We start from the raw sequence: 21,369 nt of genomic DNA on the forward strand, positions 1-21,369 counted from the left end.
CATTTGTAGAGACGTGGATGGACCTAGAGACTGTCATACAGAGTGAAGTAAGTCAGAAAGAGAAAAACAAATATCGCATATTATTGCATATATGTGGAATCTAGAAAAATGGTACAGATGAACCCGTTTGCAGGGCAGAAATAGAGACAGATGTAGAGACCAAACGTTTGGACACCAAGGGGGGAAAGCTCAGGGTGGGGCGGGGTGTGGTGGAGGTGGGATGAACTGGTAGATTGGGATGGACATATATACACTAATATGCATAAAATGGATAAGAACCTGCTATATAAAAAAGTAAATAAAATTCAAAAAAAAATTTAAACATTGATAGAATTTAAACATTTGCTTAGAGAGTGTTAAGAAAGAATTAGATTCAGATTTTATGGTTAATCAATTCTCTGAGGATGGCAACTGATGGGAGTGAATAATGAAGAGTAATTTCAATGTAGTATCATTTAAAAGGGAAGTTCAAGGCAACACTTTCCAATACAAGTGGCTTCACAATACAATTCGAAATAATACACCAGATGGCTTTTAAAAAGCATGCTTTTATTCTTTCTGTTACCTGATGCAATATCTGAAACAATCTCCCAACATGATATAGTCACCTGAGTTCTGAGAATTCACATGTGGTGAGCAGTTTCTCAGATGTCATCACTGACTCTGAATAAAATCCGTAACACTTAGCAGATATTAGTAACAGAACATTTATGAGGCCCAAATAGCACTGAAGGTCCAATAAGCCTAGAATCCATGAAGGCATGATATTATTACTCACACTCTTTACCGGTCAAGTGATATAGACAGAACGAACACAACTGCAGGTGTTCGAGGTCAGTGTCATTAACCCTCCCCCTAATAAGCCTCCCCTTGGAGAAGGAAATAGAAATGAGATTAATGATACATTAACAGTAAAAGTTTTTCGTTTTGTAGTTCCTTTGTAATTCTTTACTAGAAAGGACTCAACCATTCCTGCTGGTGATTGCTCTGTAATTATTTCTTTTATAGAATATAAGGAAATTGTATTTTAAAATAGGGTCCTGGCTCTTTATAGCTGGAGACTAAAACCATTGATGCATTAGGATGAATAAAATGCAAGAAAGTGACAGTGATGTACTGGTTTTCCATAGAGCTGTTAAAATTAGTATGAAGCTAGCAAACCCTCAATTGTGAGAAAGCTGAAATCAGACAACTGGCCCAGTGCACAATCCTTTGTATGCTCCCAAGCCCACTCCTTATTTATAGGAAGATTCACAATATGGGAGGAGGCACTCCTTTCTTGTTTCTATGACATCACAGTCTCTCCAGTTTCCCCAGGTGTGACTTACCCTGCTTCTTTTCTATCCGCTCTGCAAGTTCTTCTCTTCCAATTGGCCGTGAAATGCGGGGCTTCTTGCAGCTTCCTTCTAGATCCTCATCTTCCGTATGTCCTCTGTCTAGGCAACTTCATCCACAATCCGATCACCACATATATGCCAGTGATCTTCAAGTTCAAATAGCTCTGTACTGTATTTGTGCAAAAAAAACTGCCTCTTTGATGTTGCTGTTGGGTGTCTCTACAGGAAATCAAGCACAAAATGGATAAAACACGGATCGCATGAGCTTCCTCCAAAAAGTCTTCTCTCTGATGAGCCCTAGTTAGAAAACGGATTCAACATTCATCCTGCCCTAAAGGACAGAAAACTGGTGTCATCACCATGCTCTCCATCATTTCAGTATCCCACACATCTCTCTCCTCCCAGCACAATTAGTAGTTCCTTCATCCTTTCTCTATCTAATATTTTCAGCTACTGAGTGGAAAGCACTTTTAAAAATCCTCCTCATATAGCAAAAATATAAAATAGAATGAAACAACCATGTACACGGAAAATTTCCCAGAATATTAGTTAATAACTGCAGAAATGAAAATCATTGGTGATCACATACTGATACGGTATCACTTGATGTAAAAGCACTGTTGCAAGTAAAACAAAAGATAAACAATAGATTTAATTGCACTCTAGTAACAAGCATGTTAGAGCCTAGAAACGTCTCAATTGTTCTAACAGAAATTGCATAGAAAAGTAAGAATCTAAGACTTGAAAACAAACTGAAAATTGACACTATGTCAAAAAGCATCTTGTAGTGGATTCAGTGTAAAGTTATTTATCCAATTTAGGAAATAATCACTGGTGCATTACAAAGAATGGTATTTACGTCTTCATTTTTTGTATTACTTTATTTTTCTTTTTACAAAATATATGAACCTAGTACTAAATCCGCCCCCTCCCCTTTTATTCCCTGAACTATGTCAAGCCTCCCTTAAGCTCAAATAAGCCTAAATTCAGAGAGGATGATGAAGGAATTTTGCATTTTATCCCATTTAAAAGTGTCAAATCCGTTTCCTCAACAGCATTATATTAGCATTACTATCCCCACTCCTTTTGTTGTCAGTGATGTTTAGCTGTGTTTTAGTCTTTAATACAGAGTTTGCAAACTATTCAATATAATAATTTGAAAGCAAATAAACTGATGCAAATTACAATGGAAGAAAAACTGAGTTTAAACAGATCTCTTAAATATTTTCTCTCCTTCCCATTACTATTCACTCCATTCATATTACATTTTGCATTTTCGAAGGTGTATTTTCCCCCCATGACTATTCTGAATTACTGCCCATTCTTAATATTTTCCCTTTTTTGTTTTTTCACACCATGTTTTGGAAATAAATTATTGTTCATTTGTATTAACATTGAATAAATACATTTAATAACATGCATATTTTTGAAGGATATTTTATTGATATAGTATTGAATTCAGAAAAAGATATTAGGAGAATATACTGTGTCATATAGACTATTGTTTCCCTAAGATGTCATGAACTTATACTTCCCTCAAATATTTTCTCCTACATTTTTTCCATGGTGACTTTTTATTAATAAAAAATAAAGATTATAAATAAAATCAAGTGGTTCAATTAGACATATGCCAAACATATCTTTGTGGTATTTATAATCACGTGAATATAAGGTTTTTACTTTAATGAAAGTGGAAATAAATTTATTGATGATTCTGTTAAGTTGGGTTACTTTGCACAACTTTAAAATAAAAACATGGTTTTAAAAATTGAGGTGTGCTTTTGGTTGAATCTACACAATTAAAATATAACGATATTGCTCCTTTGCATTTTCATACTAAATAGCATTACATAGTTTAACTCATAATATAATGTATGAAGATTGTTCTAAATTTTTTGATAAAATAATTTTAAAAATTGTATATTTATGTTCCTAAATTAAACCTTAGTTCTGGAAGCAATACCACTAGAAGCTTCTGCTTTATAGATTTGTCTTTGTTCAGGTTATTTATGAATTCCCCATAGAAAAGAGCATCATTCCTTATTCTAATGAACTGTATAATCTACTCTTACACTATCAAATCAAAGCCCTTATATAATAATGCACTTATGATAACACACCAATTTGTAGAATGGTCTCCCACTGTATTTCCAAACAATATTTCTTTTGAAGTATTTAGTTCTCATATGGCACATACAGTTTTAACCTTGCATCTAATTCTTAGATAATTGACATAAATATTTATATGGTTGAACTTTTATCCTAATATGTGTTATACAATTGCTACCATTAATCATTTCCCAAAGGTTTCCTTTTCAGGCTCATACAGTGTTTCAAAGTTGTATTATTCTGCAAAGCAGTTTTTATGATGTGATATTCAACTCTAGGCTTTAACCCAGGCTAGTGAGTAATGATAACTCATTAATATGCTTTACAAAAATCTCACCTTTACATTTTTAGGACATCTAATTATATTGTTGCCAATATTCATTTCATTAATTCTTACTTATGTCTGGTAATGTTTATTTTGCTACCTTTATATCTTTGTACTTCATATTATAACTTTACATATTGTATTATTACCTTGACATCTTTCTACTTATCTAATCATAGCTGCAGCTACTAAATTATTTTTAATTCAGCCAAGTATTTTTAAATAGTAATTATTATAAGCAAACAATTTGCTTTCCATTATTGCTGGATAACTACATTTTAAAAACCTATAGTTTAATTTTCCACCTATTTTTTGCAGTAAGTTGCTCAAGTATGCTCTTAATTTTATACAGCCAAAAAGTTACTAATAATTATTACATTTGTGGTTAATGTACCACTCACTATTCTGTAACAATTTTAAATCCTTTTCTCATAAAAATGTGAGTTCATAGATTAAGTAGTGACAGATTCTAATTTCCTTTCAAAATATTTCTTAATGTATATTGCTTGTTTCTACTAGGAAACATTACTCCTCTGTGTTACTGTAAGTGTTCTGAGGAATAAGTTTTTTTGGCTCAGGGCAATATCGAGTGCATCAAAGCAGTTAGTATCGCAGTGTTCAATAACAACTGAATGCCTCAGAGGGCATGAGTATCCATGAAGTACAATTTGATTCATCCATTACTTTTCCAAGTAACATGAAACTGAAATATATTTATTCCATGTAACAATAAGCTACATCTTAGAACCATAAAAGAAAGCATAACTACATAAAAAATGTCAACAATATGTAATTATTGAACAGCAACAGTAAAATGGTATAATGTATAAATGAAGCATAACACTTCCTCAAAGGACTTCAAATCTACAAAGGAGTACTTATGATTTATTTTTAAAGTTTAAATTTTGGAGGGTAATAATAAGTTATACTATTCATAATTTTCCTTTCTATACATTATTAATAGATGCTTTGCAAATTTAAAACCTACTTGAAAATCATATCCTTTCATCTATTCAACTGCAATTGGAGAACAGCCCTTGGTAATAGTATGTTTTATTTATTAATTAAATGTGAGTATTTAAATATATACACACGTATATGTGTGTATGTGTAAAATATACTTTTTTTTTTAATGGACAGATGTAAACCTTCTCTCGCAGTGAAACTGGCTCTGCCTGTGTTGTTCTGTTTTGTTCTTTTTTTGGTTTTTAGTGTCTTGTGGAAGCCTATATATTCCCTCAGAGTTGAAGATAATGGAAAATAAAAAAAAGAATCTTAACAGTTGATTAGATATTTCAAATGTTGGCATATGTGATTCCTTTTTGCAGATATAATTAAAGTCCCTAATCAGTTGACTTTGTTTTAACCAAAAGAGAGATTACCATGGGTAGGACTGACCTAATCAGGTGAATCTTTTAAAGAGACTCAAAGCAGCAGACACATTCAAAGCAAAAGAGGTACTCCTCCCAGCCTCTGACAAACAAATACATGTGTTGTGAACTGTCTATGGAGGGCACCATGTGGCAAGGACCTACAGGTGGCCCCTAGGTGCTGAGAGCAGCCCCTTGCCAATATTCAGCAAGAAGATGGAACTTCCATTTCTACAAGTGCAGGGAGCTGAATTCTGACGACAACCAGTTGGATGAAAACTCTTGAGCCTCAGATGAGACAGCAACCCTGGCTGACACCTTGATTTCAGCCTAGTGAGACCCTCAGTAACGAAGCGAGTTACCTCATAATCCCACAGAAATTGTGAGATAGTAAACTTTTGTTTCAAGCAACAAAATTTGTAGCAATTTGTTATGAAGCAATAGAAAACTAATCCATACTATAAAGAAAAGGAGTAGAGGGATTTAGAGATATATTAGATTTGTAAAATGAAAAGGTACTTTTAAGTAAAAAACAGAAAGAAAATTTGAAGCATATGGTATCTGGTGTGAGGTTTCTTACCATTTGAAATGAAGTTCCCAAGCTAGAAGTACCATACCTTTGTCATTGTCTGTTAACCTCCTAAATCATAAAGTTTTTAAGTGAAAGATTAATTTTGAATATCTATTCTGTGTCATTTAGGCTAAAATGTTCTTATATTCACTGACCTACCTCTGTTATTTATTATTTATATATTTAATCTATATGCATGACTAATACAGAATGAATGAGCTAAATTTGGAGTACTGTCCATAAGTTGATTTGAATTTTTAAATATATGGTTATAAGCACAATTAAGTCTTCTTACATAATTGCAACTAGATCTTGGTCCAAGTATGATGTATAAAATCTGTTGAAACTTTAAGCATCTACCAGCCCTAAGATCTCAAAATTTATAAGTAGTACTGAAATTGAATATGTAAAACTAAACTTTTCAAGATATTACAGTACCTCCCCCCTCCCAGTGATATGAAATAAGCTCACTGAGACTTGAGTTAAGCACTCATAGTTTCATCATTCATGAATCAGGCGAATACTAATCCTGTAAAAATAGGAAATAACCTGTAATGTTTAGTTTTCCGTGTCAACTTTCTAGACTACAGTACCCAATTACTCAATCAAACACTATTTTTCATGGTATTGCTTTGAAGATACTCTGTAGATGTGATTAAGGTCCATAATGAGTTGACATTAAGTAAAGGAGATTATCCTAGATGATCTGGGTGAACCTGATTCAATCATTTTAAAGGTTTTAAGAGTAGAATTGAGGTTTCCCTGAAAAAGAACTTGCCTAGGGACTGCAGCTTCAGCTCTTGCCTGAGAGTTCCAGGCTGCTCTTCCTGAAGGCCTGCCCTGTAAATTTCAGAACTGCTTAGCCAGCCCACACCATTCTGTAATGCAATTCCTTACAGTAAGTCTTGTAATATATGTACTGTATTGGTTCTGTTTTGCTGGTGGGACCCTGATACGTAACGTCTCTGGTTTGCAAACTTACGACAACGGAAACTCTCATGGATATAAAATCATTTTGGTGGATTTTTTACTCACTTTAATAATTATCAAAGGCATAATACTTAAATAACTAAGCAAACAAACGTCCTAATAGCAGGCAAACACACCTACCACGGAGCAACTGAAACTTAGCAGCCCCAACGATCCATGCTGGATTTTATGAAATGAAAATTAACATGATGTCCATACATCTTCACAGTGAGTGTTCAAAATAAATAGTGGTTAATAAATGTTCCACAGGTATATAGTTATTGCTGAATTGATTTTCAGTTTGAATTATGCACATACATGTATAATATTATGCAAAACAACATAAAAATGCTAAGAAGAAAAGGGGCTTCTCAGAGAGCATGTACTCTCTTACGAGGGCAAGCTTTAAATGGCATTGAGGTCACATCACCAAGGATTCAATCATTTCTGACAATCCCTTCAACAGCAAGGATTATGGGCTGACATCTCATTACCGAAGTACTGAAACATGAATAATTTGTTCTACACTGATGACCAGGAGATAGTGAAAGCCATCCAGTTATGAGGTATGAGAATAAACTCTAAATACATTACAAAAGAATAATTATGGAAAAGAAATATTAATGAAAGCTTTGTAATTATATATCTTATAATTATATATATATATTTTTTATTATAAAGGACTTGTAGTTAAAAGGTGTTGATCTTATTTAAACAATATAATTTTTTTAAAATTTATATTCCCCTAATTCTCAAATTTCCTGAGAATTTAAATGGCAGAAAAATAATAAAAATGAGAGAAAGAACAGAATAAAAATTAATATTTACTTTAAAATTAAAGATTAATTGTATAAGGCTTCTTGGGATGGAAAATATACACATTCTTCTTTTTTTTCTTGTATAACATGTGTTGAAGTTTAAAATGCAGAATAACTGCATATTCAATGAAAAGGGTAAATGTGAACACACATCAGAAGTATGTCAGAAGAAAGTGTAAATATTGTGCTTATTTTATAAAGAAATACTGCTTTCCAAGAATATATGACACTATTCATATTTAAAACATAAAAAGATACAAAATCAACTTTATGATGAATTTAGAATGGTTGCTAGAATGAACCAATATTCTAATTCAACAAGTTTACTAACATAGACTCTATAGATATCTCTGTCCACGTTCTTAAAGTGCACAGAGCAAAGATGGAGCAAGACAGGTGTTAAGGACTGAATGTTTGCATTCCTTCCCAGTTCATATGTTACAGCTCTAAATCCCAATGTGATAGTATTGGGAAATGGGGCCTTCAGGAGAGTTTAGATGAGGTCATGTGAGTGGGGTCCTCCTGATGAGATTAGTGCCCTTACAAGCAGAGACTAGAGAGCTTGCTCCCCCTCTTTCTGCCATGTGGGGACACAGCAGGAAATGGCCATCTGCAGGCCAAGGCCTCATCAGACACCAAATCTGCCTGCATCTTAATCTTAGACCTCTAAACCTCCAGAACTGTGAAAGATAAATGTCTGTTGCTTAAACCATCCAGTGTATAGTGTTCTGTTATAGCAGTCCAAACTGACTAAGACAATAGGTGTCATAAATGTTCAAGCAAGTGTAAGGCATTTGGTGTTGCAGAAAAAATTAGCCTGCATCATAAGACTGATTTTGATATTTCATCCAAACTACAACATTGCCATCAGTGATGAAAAATCTCATTTGTCCAAGAATTAAGGATAAACGTTCTCCATTTCATTAAATGAATTAAACTTTGAGTTATTAAAAATGTGTTTGATTATTAAAAGATAGCATTGGAAAATTACTGGCTATTGCTTTAAACTATCTTTTTTTTTAACATCTTTATTGGATTATAATTGCTTTACAATGGTGTGTTAGTTTCTGCTTTATAACAAAGTGTATCAGCTATACATATACATACATCCCCATATCTCTTCCCTCTTGCGTCTCCCTCCTACCCTGCCTATCCCACCCCTCTGGGTGGACATAAAGCACCGAACTGATCTCCCTGTGTTATGCAGCTGCTTCCCACTAGCCATCTATTTTACATTTGGTAGTGTATATATGTCCATGTCACTCTCTCACTTCATCCCAGCTTACCCTTCCTCATCCCCGTGTCCTCAAGTCCATTCTCTACGTCTGCATCTTTACTCCTGTCCTGCCCCTAGGTTCTTCAGAAATATATTTGTTTTTATTCCATATATATGTGTTAGCATATGGTATCTGTATGCTTACTTTTTGACTTACTTCACTCTGTATGACAGACTCTAGGTCCATCCACCTCACTACAAATAACTCAATTTCGTTTCCTTTTATGGCTGAGTAATATTCCATTGTATACATGTGCCACATCTTCTTTATCCATTCATCTGTTGATGGACACTTAGGTTGCTTCCATGTCCTGGCTATTGTAAATACAGCTGCAATGAACATTGTGGTACATGACTCTTTTTGAATGATGACTTTCTCAGGGTATATGCCCAGTAGTGGGATTGCTGGGTCATATGGTAGTTCTATTTTTAGTTTTTTAAGGAACCCACATACTGTTCTCCATAGTGACTGTATCAATTTACATTCCCACCAACAGTGCAAGAGGGTTCCCTTTTCTCAACACCCTATCCAGCATTTACTGTTTGTAGATATTTTGATGATGGCCATTCTGACCGGTGTGAGGTGATACCACATTGTAGTTCTGATTTGCATTTCTCTAATGATCAGTGATATTGAGCATCCTTTCATGTGTTTGTTGGCAATCTGTATATCTTCTTTGGAGAAATGTCTATTTAGGTCTTCTGCCCATTTTTGGATTGGGTTGTTCGGTTTTTTGATATTGAGCTGCATGAGCTGCTTGTATATTTTTGAGATTAATCTTTTGTCTGTTGCTTCATTTGCAAATATTTTCTCCCATTCTGAAGGTTGTCTTTTCGTCTTGTTTATGGTTTCCTTTGCTGTGCAAAAGTTTTTAAGTTTCATTAGGTCCCATTTGTTCATTTTTGTTTTTATTTCCATTTCTCTAGGAGGTGGGTCAAAAAGGATTTTGCTGTGATGTATGTCATAGAGTGTTCTGCCTATGTTTTCCTCTAAGAGTTTTACAGTGTCTCACCTTACATTTAGGTCTTTAATCCATTTTGAGTTTATTTTTGTGTATGGTGTTAGGGAGTGTTCTAATTTCATTCTTTTACATGTAGCTCTCCAGTTTTCCCAGCACCACTTGAAGAGGCTGTCTTTTCTCCATTGTATATTCTTGCCACCTTTATCAAAGATAAGGTGATCATATGTGTGACGGTTTATCTCTGGGCTTTCTATCCTGTTCCATTGATCTATGTTTCTGTTTTTATGCCAGTACTGTACTGTCTTGATTACTGTAGCTTTGTAGTATACTCTTAAGTCCAGGAACCTGATTCCTCCAGCTCCGCTCTTCTTTCTCAAGATTTCTTTGGCTATTTGGGGTCTTTTGTGTTTCCATACAAATTGTGCAATTTTTTGTTCTAGTTCTGTGAAAAATGCCACTGGTAGTTTGATAGGGATGGTACTGAATCTGTAGATTGCTTTGGGTAGTATAGTCACTTTCACAATGTTGATTCTTCCAATCCAAGAACATGGTATATATCTCCATCTGTTTGTATCATTTTTAATTTCTTTCATCAGTGTCTTATAGGTTTATTCCTAGGTTTTTTATTCTCTTTGTTGCAATGGTAAATGGGAGTGTTTCCTTAATTTCTCTTTCAGATTTTTCATCATTAATGTATAGGAATGCAAGATATTTCTGTGCATTAATTTTGCATCCTACTTTACCAAATTCATTGATTAGTGGAGCCGGGAGGTCTCTTGTGGAGCAATGTCCTGAACTTGGCACTCCCACCTCAGAGTCTCAGGCCTGACACCCGGCCAGAGCACCAAGACCCTGTCAGCCACATGGCTCAGAAGAAAAGGGAGAAAAGAAAAAAAAAAAAAAGAAAATATTACTAAAAATAAAAAATAAAAAAAAAGGACAAGAACAACCAAACCAAAAAACAAATCCACCAATGAAAGCAAGTGCTAAAAGCTATACTAAAAAAAAAAAGAAAGAAAGAAAGAAAAAGGACAGAGAAAACCTTAGGACAAATGGTAAAAGCAAAGCTATACAGACAAAAATCACACAAAGAAGCCTATACATACACACTCACAAAAAGAGAAGAAGGACAAAAAAATATATATATATATATATATATATATATATATATATATATATATATAAAAGGAAGAGACCAACCAAATCAATAAACAAATCTACCGATGATAATAAGCTCTAAATACTAAACTAAGATAAACATAAAACCAGAAACAAATTAGAAGCAGAAAGCAAATCCCAAGTCTAAAGTTGCTCCCAAAGTCCACCGCCTCAATTTTGGGATGATTCGTTGTCTATTCAGGTATTCCACAGAGGCAGGGTACATCAAGTTGATTGTGGAGATTTAATCCGCTGCTCCCAAGGCTGCTGGGAGAGATTTCCCTTCTCTTCTTTGTTCGCACAGCTCCTGGGGTTCAGCTTTGGATGTGGTCCCGCCTCTGCGTGTAGGTCACCTGAGGGCGTCTGTCCTTCGCTCACACAGGACGGGGTTAAAGGAGCAGCTGCTTCGGGGGCTCTGGCTCACTCAGGCCGGGGGGAGGGAGCGGTACGGATGCGGAGCGAGCCTGCGGCGTCAGAGGCGTCATGACGTTGCAGCAGCCCGAGGCGCGCCGTGCGTTCTCCGGGGGAAGTTGTCCCCAGATCACGGGACCCTGGCAGTGGCGGGCTGCACAGGCTCCCAGGAGGGGCGGTGTGGAGAGTGACCTGTGCTCGCACACAGGCTTCTTGGTGGCGGCAGCAGCAGCCTTAGCGTCCCATGCCCGTCTCTGGTGTCCGCGCTGATCGCTGCAGCTCGCACCCATCTCTGGAGCTCGTTTAGGCCGTGCTCTGAATCCCCTCTCCTCGCACACCAGGAAACAAAGAGGCAAGAAAAAGTCTCTTGCCTGTTTGGCAGCTGCAGACTTTTTCCCAGACTCCCTCCCGGCCAGCTGTGGCGCACTAGCCCCTTCAGGCTGTGTTCACGCCGCCAACCCCAGTCCTCTCCCTGCGATCCGACTGAAGCCCGAGCCTCAGCTCCCAGCCCCCGGCCGCCCCGGCGGGTGAGCAGAGAAGCCTCTCGGGCTGGTGAGTGCTGCTCGGCGCCGATCCTCCGTGCGGGAATCTCTCCGCTTTGCCCTCCGCACCCCTGTGGCTGCGCTCTCCTCCGCGGCTCCGAAGCTTACCCCCTCCGCCACCTGCAGTCTCCGCCTGCGAAGGGGCTCCTGGTGTGTGGACACCTTTCCTCCTTCACGGCTCCCTCCCACTGGTGCAGGTCCCATCCCTATTCTTTGTCTCTGTTTTTTCTTTTTTCTTTTACCCTACCCAGGTACGTGGGGAGTTTCTTGCCTTTTGGGAGGTCTGAGGTCTTCTGCCAGTATTCAGTAGGTGTTCTGTAGGAGTTGTTCCACATGTAGATGTATTTCTGATGTATTTGTGGGGAGGAAGGTGATCTCCGCATCTTACTCCTCCGCCATCCTGAAGGTCCCCCCCAGTCTATCTTCTAACAAAGTATAAAACAATAAAACTAACACTGAACATAGAGCCATTCACAGTCCATGTAACCCCCTGGGTTTATTTGTCCATTATTTGCAGATCTGTCATAGATAGTGAAGGGCAAAACTAGGTTTAGTTGATTTTCTCACTGCAGATCTTAAAATAGCCCACATGTATTTTCTGACCAATGAAACAGAAGCACAGAAACATTTCATGTCTCTTTTAACTCCATCTATAATCTATATATATTTAGGTAATAGTCTCTTAAAATTAAAATAATAATAGGAAACGAATGTCAAAAAAATAGAGCTGATAAAATTTGTTAGCAACAGATTTGTGTGAAAATGTGTGTGCAATATGTATGTGTGCTTATACATGCATATATTTAAGATTACTATAATTTTAAAAAGTGGTAATGACTTTTCCTAATTTCACTTTCTCCAAATATTGTTTTTTTTGCTCACTGTATATAACATCATAGAATATTTTATTTTCAAAATTTATCTGAAATAATTTCTTCAAATATCACAGAACTTCATATGGTCATAGAGTTGATCATTTTAAAGTATATTCACTTTTTGCAGAAACCAAAAGAAAGCTACTTTCTATACTGCCAAAAATAAAACTGATTTATTGATTTATTGCTCTTATTTCTTCTCTTCTGTTGATATACTGTCACAAATAAGAGCATATTTACATTCAGAAAGACGTATGTAAGAATATAAAGTTTTGAATGCAGCTTGAAATGAATATATATTTTGATATTGATACAAAGGGAACAGCATTGTCTTCATTTTCAATAATTCAGGAGTTAGTATTTTAGAAACATCACACACATTTCCTATGCATACTCAAAATTAAGATCACATGATTAATATAAGAATCATAGTTAAGGTAATTTAAAATGTAAGAAGCACAATTGATTAAATTATACTGTAAGAAATCAACAGAACAAAAAATGATATTCTCTCTAATTTAAACAAAAGTATAAAAGCTTCTGAAAGGGAAGGAACATTTTCTATGAAGAATTAAAATCATCAAATTAAAGCAGCATGTAATGTAACCTGCCTCAGACCTTCGTTGAGTGGACTAACTAACTGAAGCCTCCTTTGAAGTGCAGGAATGGAGACGTTTCTGTACACACAGCTAACCTGTCTCTCTTCTGGAGAACTTCTCCAAGTGCACAGTCAGAGCTGGTGACCTTCAAAAGCAGCATGACCAAAAGTGACCAGAGGGGTGACTTCATCCACATTGTCTCTGTGGCCTCTGAGCGCAATGCAGTAATTTTAAAGCGCTGATACCTATCTTTAATGAATTGATAAGTTTATACTTTAAAAAATCCTGATTACACTGTTTTTAATTGTGACAATTCCATATCATATTAACTGTTATCTAGCTTCTCTGAAAAAAGTCACTGTTAAGGGGCACTTAAGTTTTTTCTACCATATTAAATGAAATCAGAAAAAGAACAGATTTTTCTCACCTAGAGTACTTCTCTGAAATGCCATTTACTTGGGCCCATGTCCTGGGGTAATTTTGAGGCTAGTGGTTCTAAAGTCACATTTTGAGAGACGTTGCTTTAAGAGCTCTTTTTCTTTTTCTCCATTCCATCTTCCTTAAGATATGGTGACTAAGAAATTTAAATTTGTGCTTAAGACTATATCCAACTTCAGATCCATATCCATAGCATAATTGAAACTACAGATATTAAATCAAGATTGACAAAACTTGCACTTTCCCCCTTCTTGCGTTCATATTATAAACATTCCTTCTCCTTTTAACTGAGTTTTTTACACCTACTGTTACATTTCCTACTTTCTCCTTTGTAACTCACTTTTTCCTAAAGCTTCTGTCTTGCAAAACACCAGTGAATGCCCATTCACCATATGTGATGGTTTCTCTTAATCCATATTCATTGACATCTCTGTATAATTTGACACTCTCTTGCAGTGTTCATTTTACAAATGAATTTTCCAAGGTAACTAGAGTGTTTTATGAGATGCTTAGTTAAAAAAAAAAAAAAATCTCTGGTGATCAAATTAGCATGGGGTGGGATGAACAAAATTAAACAGTTCTTTCTCCTGAGATTTCTCAGAATCTTTCATGTTAGTAATGCACCTTGCCAACTTCAAGAGGAAAAATACAGCATATCCATTCTTTACATTAGTTTGATCATGTAACCTGTTCTTAAAACTCTTTGAAATGGTGTTTTACATCAAATGCTTTAGGAATACTGCTCAATGCGATGACTATTGTTTAAACATTTTTTTAAAAACCTGTTTCAGTGACTTTCTCCTCCTACTCCTAAGCTTTTTCTACAAACAAATATCCTAGAACTATTCCTCTTCATGATTTTAGTAAAGTATAATTACAAAGTTTTATTAAATTATCGTTATCAATTGTTTGAAGCCTATTGTTGCATTTTAATTGTTGAATCTACATGGTGATATACTTCAACATGCCTGCCACCAAAATATTTTTCTTCTCCAAGATCAATTACCTCGATTAAATCTTTCAATTCTAAAAATAGTAAGTCTAACACTATCAATGGAAGAACAATTATTTTTTGTAAACATTGTTAGGTTGTCATTTCAAGTTTAAAAGTAGAGAATATGAGAGAGTAAATATTCACCATATTAATTTTCAGCCAAACTTATCTCAGTCTTGTGTTTACAAAAAATGAAATGTTGAACAAAAAACCAAAAATTGTTTTCTCCCTTCTTCTATTTCCCTTCCTGAATTATATAATTAAGCTTGCTGTCCTTTTTTATGGAGCCTTTATAATCTTACTATTTATATGTGACTCATATAAAAAAAGCCTTTGTAACTTTTTGTCTGACTTCATTTACTTCAGTTACATATGCTAGCCTATATGATCTATTTTATTTTAATTGCTATATAGTTTTGGATTTACTGAGGTTTTCTGATCCATTCTTTTAATGATAATTACTTGCAATGTTTGCCAATTTTCTCTATTAGAACCTCCCACCCACTTTTTATATTTTCACTCTCACACTGGACCTTAGAACACTGTGATGTCATTTATCTCTTCCCAAATTTGTATAATGTATTTTATATTCCTTTAATACTTGTGATACATTAGTATTCTATTGTTTAATATAGTAGACATATATTTAGATTATATTTCTCCAACTTTGTTCTGTCCTGCATATGAGACTTCCTATAGAAGAGCACTTTCCTTCCGCCTTAAGTTCATTCTGCTCTTTCCATTTGTTTATTTTCTTGTTTAAAAAAATGCTGTTTATAGAATTCTACCTCGGCAAGTCTCCCACTTCTCCCTTACCCTCTGCCAGACAATAGGAGATATTACCCCTTTATCTTCTTCCTTTCAATGCTGACATTTCAAAATCAGCTACCAGCCTAACTACTGCTCTTCTAAATATAATCTTTCTCCCCTGACTGATCTGAAGATTTTTCTCTCCTACTCATGGGCAGGGTTTTTTAGTTTCACCATGTTGTGCCTACTGTGAATATTCTTTTATTTTTTAAAATACTTAATTGTGATATAATTGACATGTAATAAATGAAACTTTGATATGTTTTAACAAATGCCTATACCTGTGAAACTATTAACACAATATGAGTAATGAACATTTACATCACCGTCAAAGTTTCCCTAGCTCCTATCTCCCTGCCCCCTCACAGGCCTGGAAAGTCACTGATTTGCTTTCTATAGTCAGTTTGCATTTTCTAGAATTTTATATAAATGGAATCATGGAGAATGTACTCATTTTATCTAGCATTTTTGTCTCATTTTGTCTCATTCATTTTAATGGCTGAGTAATATTGATTATCCCTTCCTCTGTTGATGAGCATTTGCATTTTTTCTAGTTTTTGGCTATCACAAATAAACCTGCAGTGATTATGAGCATTCAAGTCTTGACATATGAGTTTATATCTTCCTGGCACTGTGTATGCACATTAACGTTTGAAAAGCACTACTCTGAAGCACACCAGTACTTAATTTTAGTCTAATCTGAGTTCTAGATCCATCCCTGCCTTTGCATTCCATGAACCACTTCTATAACCTTATAATAACCATTTCTCTTCATTTAAGCTAGTGTTTGTATATTTTTTGCTTATAAAGTATTTGAGATATAGTAAATGTCCCCCCCCAACCTTCTGTTGCTTAAACTAGCCTCTGTGGATTTTTATTACTTATAATCATAAGATAGTTTAGTAACTCAGTTGCTCAAATAAAATTTCCTTTAACACTGCAGCACAAACCTTGAAGTCTGGAAGCAATTACTATAAATATCAGTGATGATGACAGATGTTATATATTGGGTTTGACTTAACAATCATCTGTGGATTAATTTTATTCTTTTGACACATATTTGGGTATTTCATGTTAATGTGGATAATCCAAAACAAGCTGAGTTTCATTTTCCCGAAGGATACCGATAAAATTAATTCACAGTTGGTCAAAATGGCATTTTAGCAGACCAGGTAGCCATAATTATACATATTCTTGTCCTGGAAATCAATAGGTGGAAAGGTCACTTATATAACAGAAAAATAAACTACTAAATCTTGAAATAAAAGAGTAGCTAGCAATAGATGCTTCTGGAAGCTACATGATTAGGAGACATCATGATCTCATAAAGAAAATAAAGGTGTTCTGAGTGCATGGAATTACCTTTCAATAATTCAAGAAGGAAAAATCTAAGAAGATGTAGAGTGGTATCTACAGAAATGGGAGCATACTACTTTTACATAGTAAAGTTCCTAGAGCTCTTTAAGAAGTTATTTTTGTGACAGTTATTTTTGTTTACAAAGGTAAACAAATTACATAATTCCATATAATATAAAATTTTATGATAGCAATTCCTTATGAATTTATTTATTAATTTGATAATAATTTTATTCATTAATTTGATCTTTTTAAGTGTGGTAACAAACAGGCATTGACCACATCCTTTCCACTGTGGTCATGCTCATGGTTTAAAGTGAGATTTATGCTTTGTTCTAGAAAATGCCACTAAGGTGAAAGAAAAAAGTCAATTTGTAATGTATTGTTTTTCTTCTAGGATATATAGGAACTAGCAAGATAAGACATTAATAAAAGACATAGCCCACTTATTTATAACTTTAAACAATCTAAGGTTAAACATTAATAATATGTATTAATATATATAAAGAGAAGATATCAGATATGAGTAACACATGACTAGAAATATTTCTATGCTACATCATTGGGATTTTGTGTCTGAACAATAGGTTAATATTCAGTGGTATAATCTAAAAACCTGCTATTGAAGTGCTGGTTCTCAAAACTCAACTTGTAAAATTTTTTAAAAAGCTGAAAATTTTCAAAAAAATTGTTAAACTCTTAAAGGAATTAAAATGTTACACTAGAAAACACCCACTTAATAAAAATAAGGCACTAAAGGAGGAATGGAGAAACAAAAAGGCACCATGTGTAGTAAACAAAAAGCAAAACAGCAGATGTTAAATCAACAATATCAATAATAATATTAAAATCAAATGGATTGAACAATCTAAACAAAAAGAAAAGTTTATCTATTGGAAAATTCACATCCAAATCTGTACTGTCTATAGCAGTGGTCCCCAAACTTTTTAGTACCAAGAACTGGTTTCATGGAAGATGATTTTTCCACAGACCAGGGCAGGGCGATGGTTTCGGGATGATTCAGGTGCATTACATTTATTGTGCACTTTATTCCTATTATTATTACATTGCAATATATAATGAAATCATTATACAACTCACAATAATGCAGAATCAGTGGGAGCCCTGAGCTTGTTTTCACTTGCCACTCACTGATAGGGTTTTGATATGAGTCTGCAAGCAATTGATTTATTATGGTCTCTGTTCAGTCAAACCTCCCTGCTAATGATAATCTGTATTTGCAGCCGCTCCCCAGCGCTAACATCACTGCCTCAGCTCCACCTCAGATCATCAGGCATTAGATTCTCATAAGGATCACGCAACCTAGATCCCTTGCATACGCAGTTCACAGTAGGGTTCACGGTCCTATGAGAATCTAATGCCGCTGCTCCTCTGACAGGAGGTGGAGCTCAGGTGGTAATGCGAGTGATGGGGAGTGGCTGTAAATACAGATGAAGCTTTGCTCATTCGCCCACTGCTCACCTCCTGCTGTGCAGCCTGGTTCCTAACAGGCCACAGACCAGAACCAGTCCATGGCCCAGGGTTTGGGGACCCCTGGTGTATAGGAGAAACAAGGAAAAAGTAAAGAATGGAAGAAATGTAACTAATGCACCGTGCAGTCAAAAAAGAACTGCAGTGGCTATTTTTTCACACAAAATAAACCATAAATGAAACAAAATGTTATTTCATAATGATAAATGGGTCAATTTACCATCAAAATTTAGCAATTTTAAAAATATAGGCACATAAAATAGAGTACCAAAATACATGAAGTAAAACTGGAAGTTTTAAAAGGGGAGATAGATAATTCAACAATAAGAGGCATAAACAGAGTACATTTACCATTTGATAGAACATTAATAAGAAAATAGAAGATTTGAACGACACTCTGAACAAGCTATACTTAGCAGACATCTATAGAATACCCCTCTGGTGGACTACACATTCTTTTCAGATGCACATGCCACAGTCTCCCAGAAAGACCATACAATAAACCATTCTCAATAAATTATATGATTTTTAAATGTACAAGTTGATAAATTGAGAATTTTATTATAAAATTCATATATAATTTCATGAAACTCCATATAGATAAAATAATCTTGGAAAAGAAAAATGAAGTTGTTGGTCTCACATTTCCTGATTTCAAGACTTACTACAAAGCTACAGTAATCAAAACAATATGGTGTTGGCAAAAAGAGAGACATAGAGACCAGTCAAAGACAATAGACAGCCCAGATATAACCCTCACATATATGGTCAAATGATGTTTGACAAGGGTGCCAAGCTTATTCAATGGGGAAATAATAGTGTTTTCAATAAACGGTGTTGGGAAAGTGCTATCTACATGCAAAAGAATAAAACTGAACTTTTACCTTACACTATACACAAAACTTAAATGAAAATAGATCAAAACTTAAACATAAGAGCTAAGAAGAAAACACAGGGGAAAGCTTCATATCATTGCATTTGTCAATGATTTCTTGGATATGTCACCGAAGGCACAGAGAACAAAATAAAAAATAGAAATTGAAATTAGAAAAATAGAAATAGAAATTGAAATAAATTGAAATTCATTAAAATGGGAAACTTTTGTGCTAAGGACACTATCAAAAAAGTGAAAAGTAACCTACAGAATGAGAGAAAATATTTGCAAATCATATATCTAGTAAGGAGTTAACATCCAGAATATATAAAGATTCAACAATTCAACAACCACAAAACTTACAACTTGATTTAAAATAATAGGTCAAGGATAATCTCTTCAATAAATGGTGCCAGAATAACTGGAAATCCACTTGCAAAAGAAAAATAATAAAGAATCTAGACAGAAGTATTACCTCTTCACAAAAATTAACTCAAAACAGATCACAGATCTAAAGGTAAAATGCAAAACTATAAATGTAAAACAATAAAACTACTAGAAGATAACACAGGAGAAAACCTAGATGACCTTGGGTATGGTATGCCTTTTTATATACAATGTCAAAGACACAATCCATGAAATAAATAACTGATAAGCTGGACGTCATTAAAATAAAAAAAACTTCTGCTGTTAAAAACAGTATCAAGAGAATTACAAGAAAAGCCACAGACTGGGAGAAAATACTTGCAAAATAAGTATCTGATAAAGGACTGTTATCAAAAATATACAAGAACTCTTAAAACTCAACAATAAGTAAAAAACCTGATTTTAAAAAGGGTCAAAACCTCAACAGACACCCTACCACAGAAGATACACAGATGGCAAATAAGCGTATGAAAAGACACTCCACATCTTGTGTCATCAGAGTAATGCTAAAATTAAAACAACAATGAGATACCACTACGTACATATTAAAATGGCCAAAATTCAGAACACTAACAACACCAACTGCTGGCACGGATGTAGAGTAATAGGAACTCTCATTCAATACTGATGAGAATGCACATGGTATAGTCACTTTGGAAGACTATTCAGCAGTTTCTTACAAAACTAAGCACACTTGCCATGTGATCCAGCAATTACACTCCTTGGCATTTACCCAAAGGAGTTGAGAACTTATGTCCACACATAAACCTACACAAAGATGTTTATAGCAGATTTATTCCTAATTGACAAAACTTGGAAGCAACCAAGATGTCCTCCAGTCAGTGAATGGGTAAATAAACTTTGGTATATCCACACAATGGAATATTATTCAGCACAAAAAAGAAGCTATCAAGTCATAAAAAGACATGGAGGAAACTTAAATCCATATTATTAAGTGGAAGAAGCAAATCAGAAAAAGCTATATTCTAAATGATTCCAACTATATGACATTCTGGAAAAGGCAAAACTATGGAGACAGTAAAAAAAATCAATGGTTGCCAGGGATTGGGATAAGTGGGGAGAGAGATGAATGAACACAGAGGATTTTTAGGGCAGTGAAAATACTGTGTATGATAATATAATGATGGATATATAGCATTATACATTTGTCCAAACCCAAAGAATGTACAACACCAAGAGTGAACACAACTCTGGACACTGCGTCAATGTGGGCTCAACAATTATAACAAATGTACCACTCTGGTGGCAGATGTTAATAATGGGGGCAGGAGAAAGCAATCCTGAGGAAAAACACAAAGCAGGAGGCATAATCCTCCCAAATTTCAGACAATACTACAAAGCTACAGTAATCAAAACAGTGTGGTATTGGCAAAAAAAAAAAAAAAAAAAAAAAGACATACAGATCAATGAAACAGAATAGTGAGTCCAGAAAAAGAACCCCACACCTATGGGCAATTAATCTTCAATAAAGGAGGCAAGAATATAAAATGGGAAAATAACAGTCTTTTCAGCAAGTGCTACTGGGAAAGTTGGACAGCTGCATGTAAATCAATAAACTTAGAACCTCACACCATGCACACAGAAAAACTCAGAATGGCTTTAAAGACTTAAACACAAGATATGACACCATAAAACTC

General features: G+C 34.9%; 1 protein-coding gene across 1 annotated transcript in view; it reads right to left on the reverse strand.

Moving 5' to 3' along the window:
* Positions 1-21,369, reverse strand: part of LOC309651390 (uncharacterized protein) — a 797,009-nt gene that overhangs the window by 292,358 nt on the left and 483,282 nt on the right. Inside the window, exon 7 of the mRNA XM_082444127.1 lies at positions 1,329-1,556. The gene's annotated coding sequence lies outside the window, so the exon portion shown is untranslated. The remainder of the gene's footprint in view (positions 1-1,328; positions 1,557-21,369) is intronic.

This window comes from Balaenoptera physalus (assembly GCF_965194825.1).
Source record: "Balaenoptera physalus genome assembly, chromosome: 21".
In the NCBI taxonomy this organism is placed as follows: domain Eukaryota; kingdom Metazoa; phylum Chordata; class Mammalia; order Artiodactyla; family Balaenopteridae; genus Balaenoptera; species Balaenoptera physalus.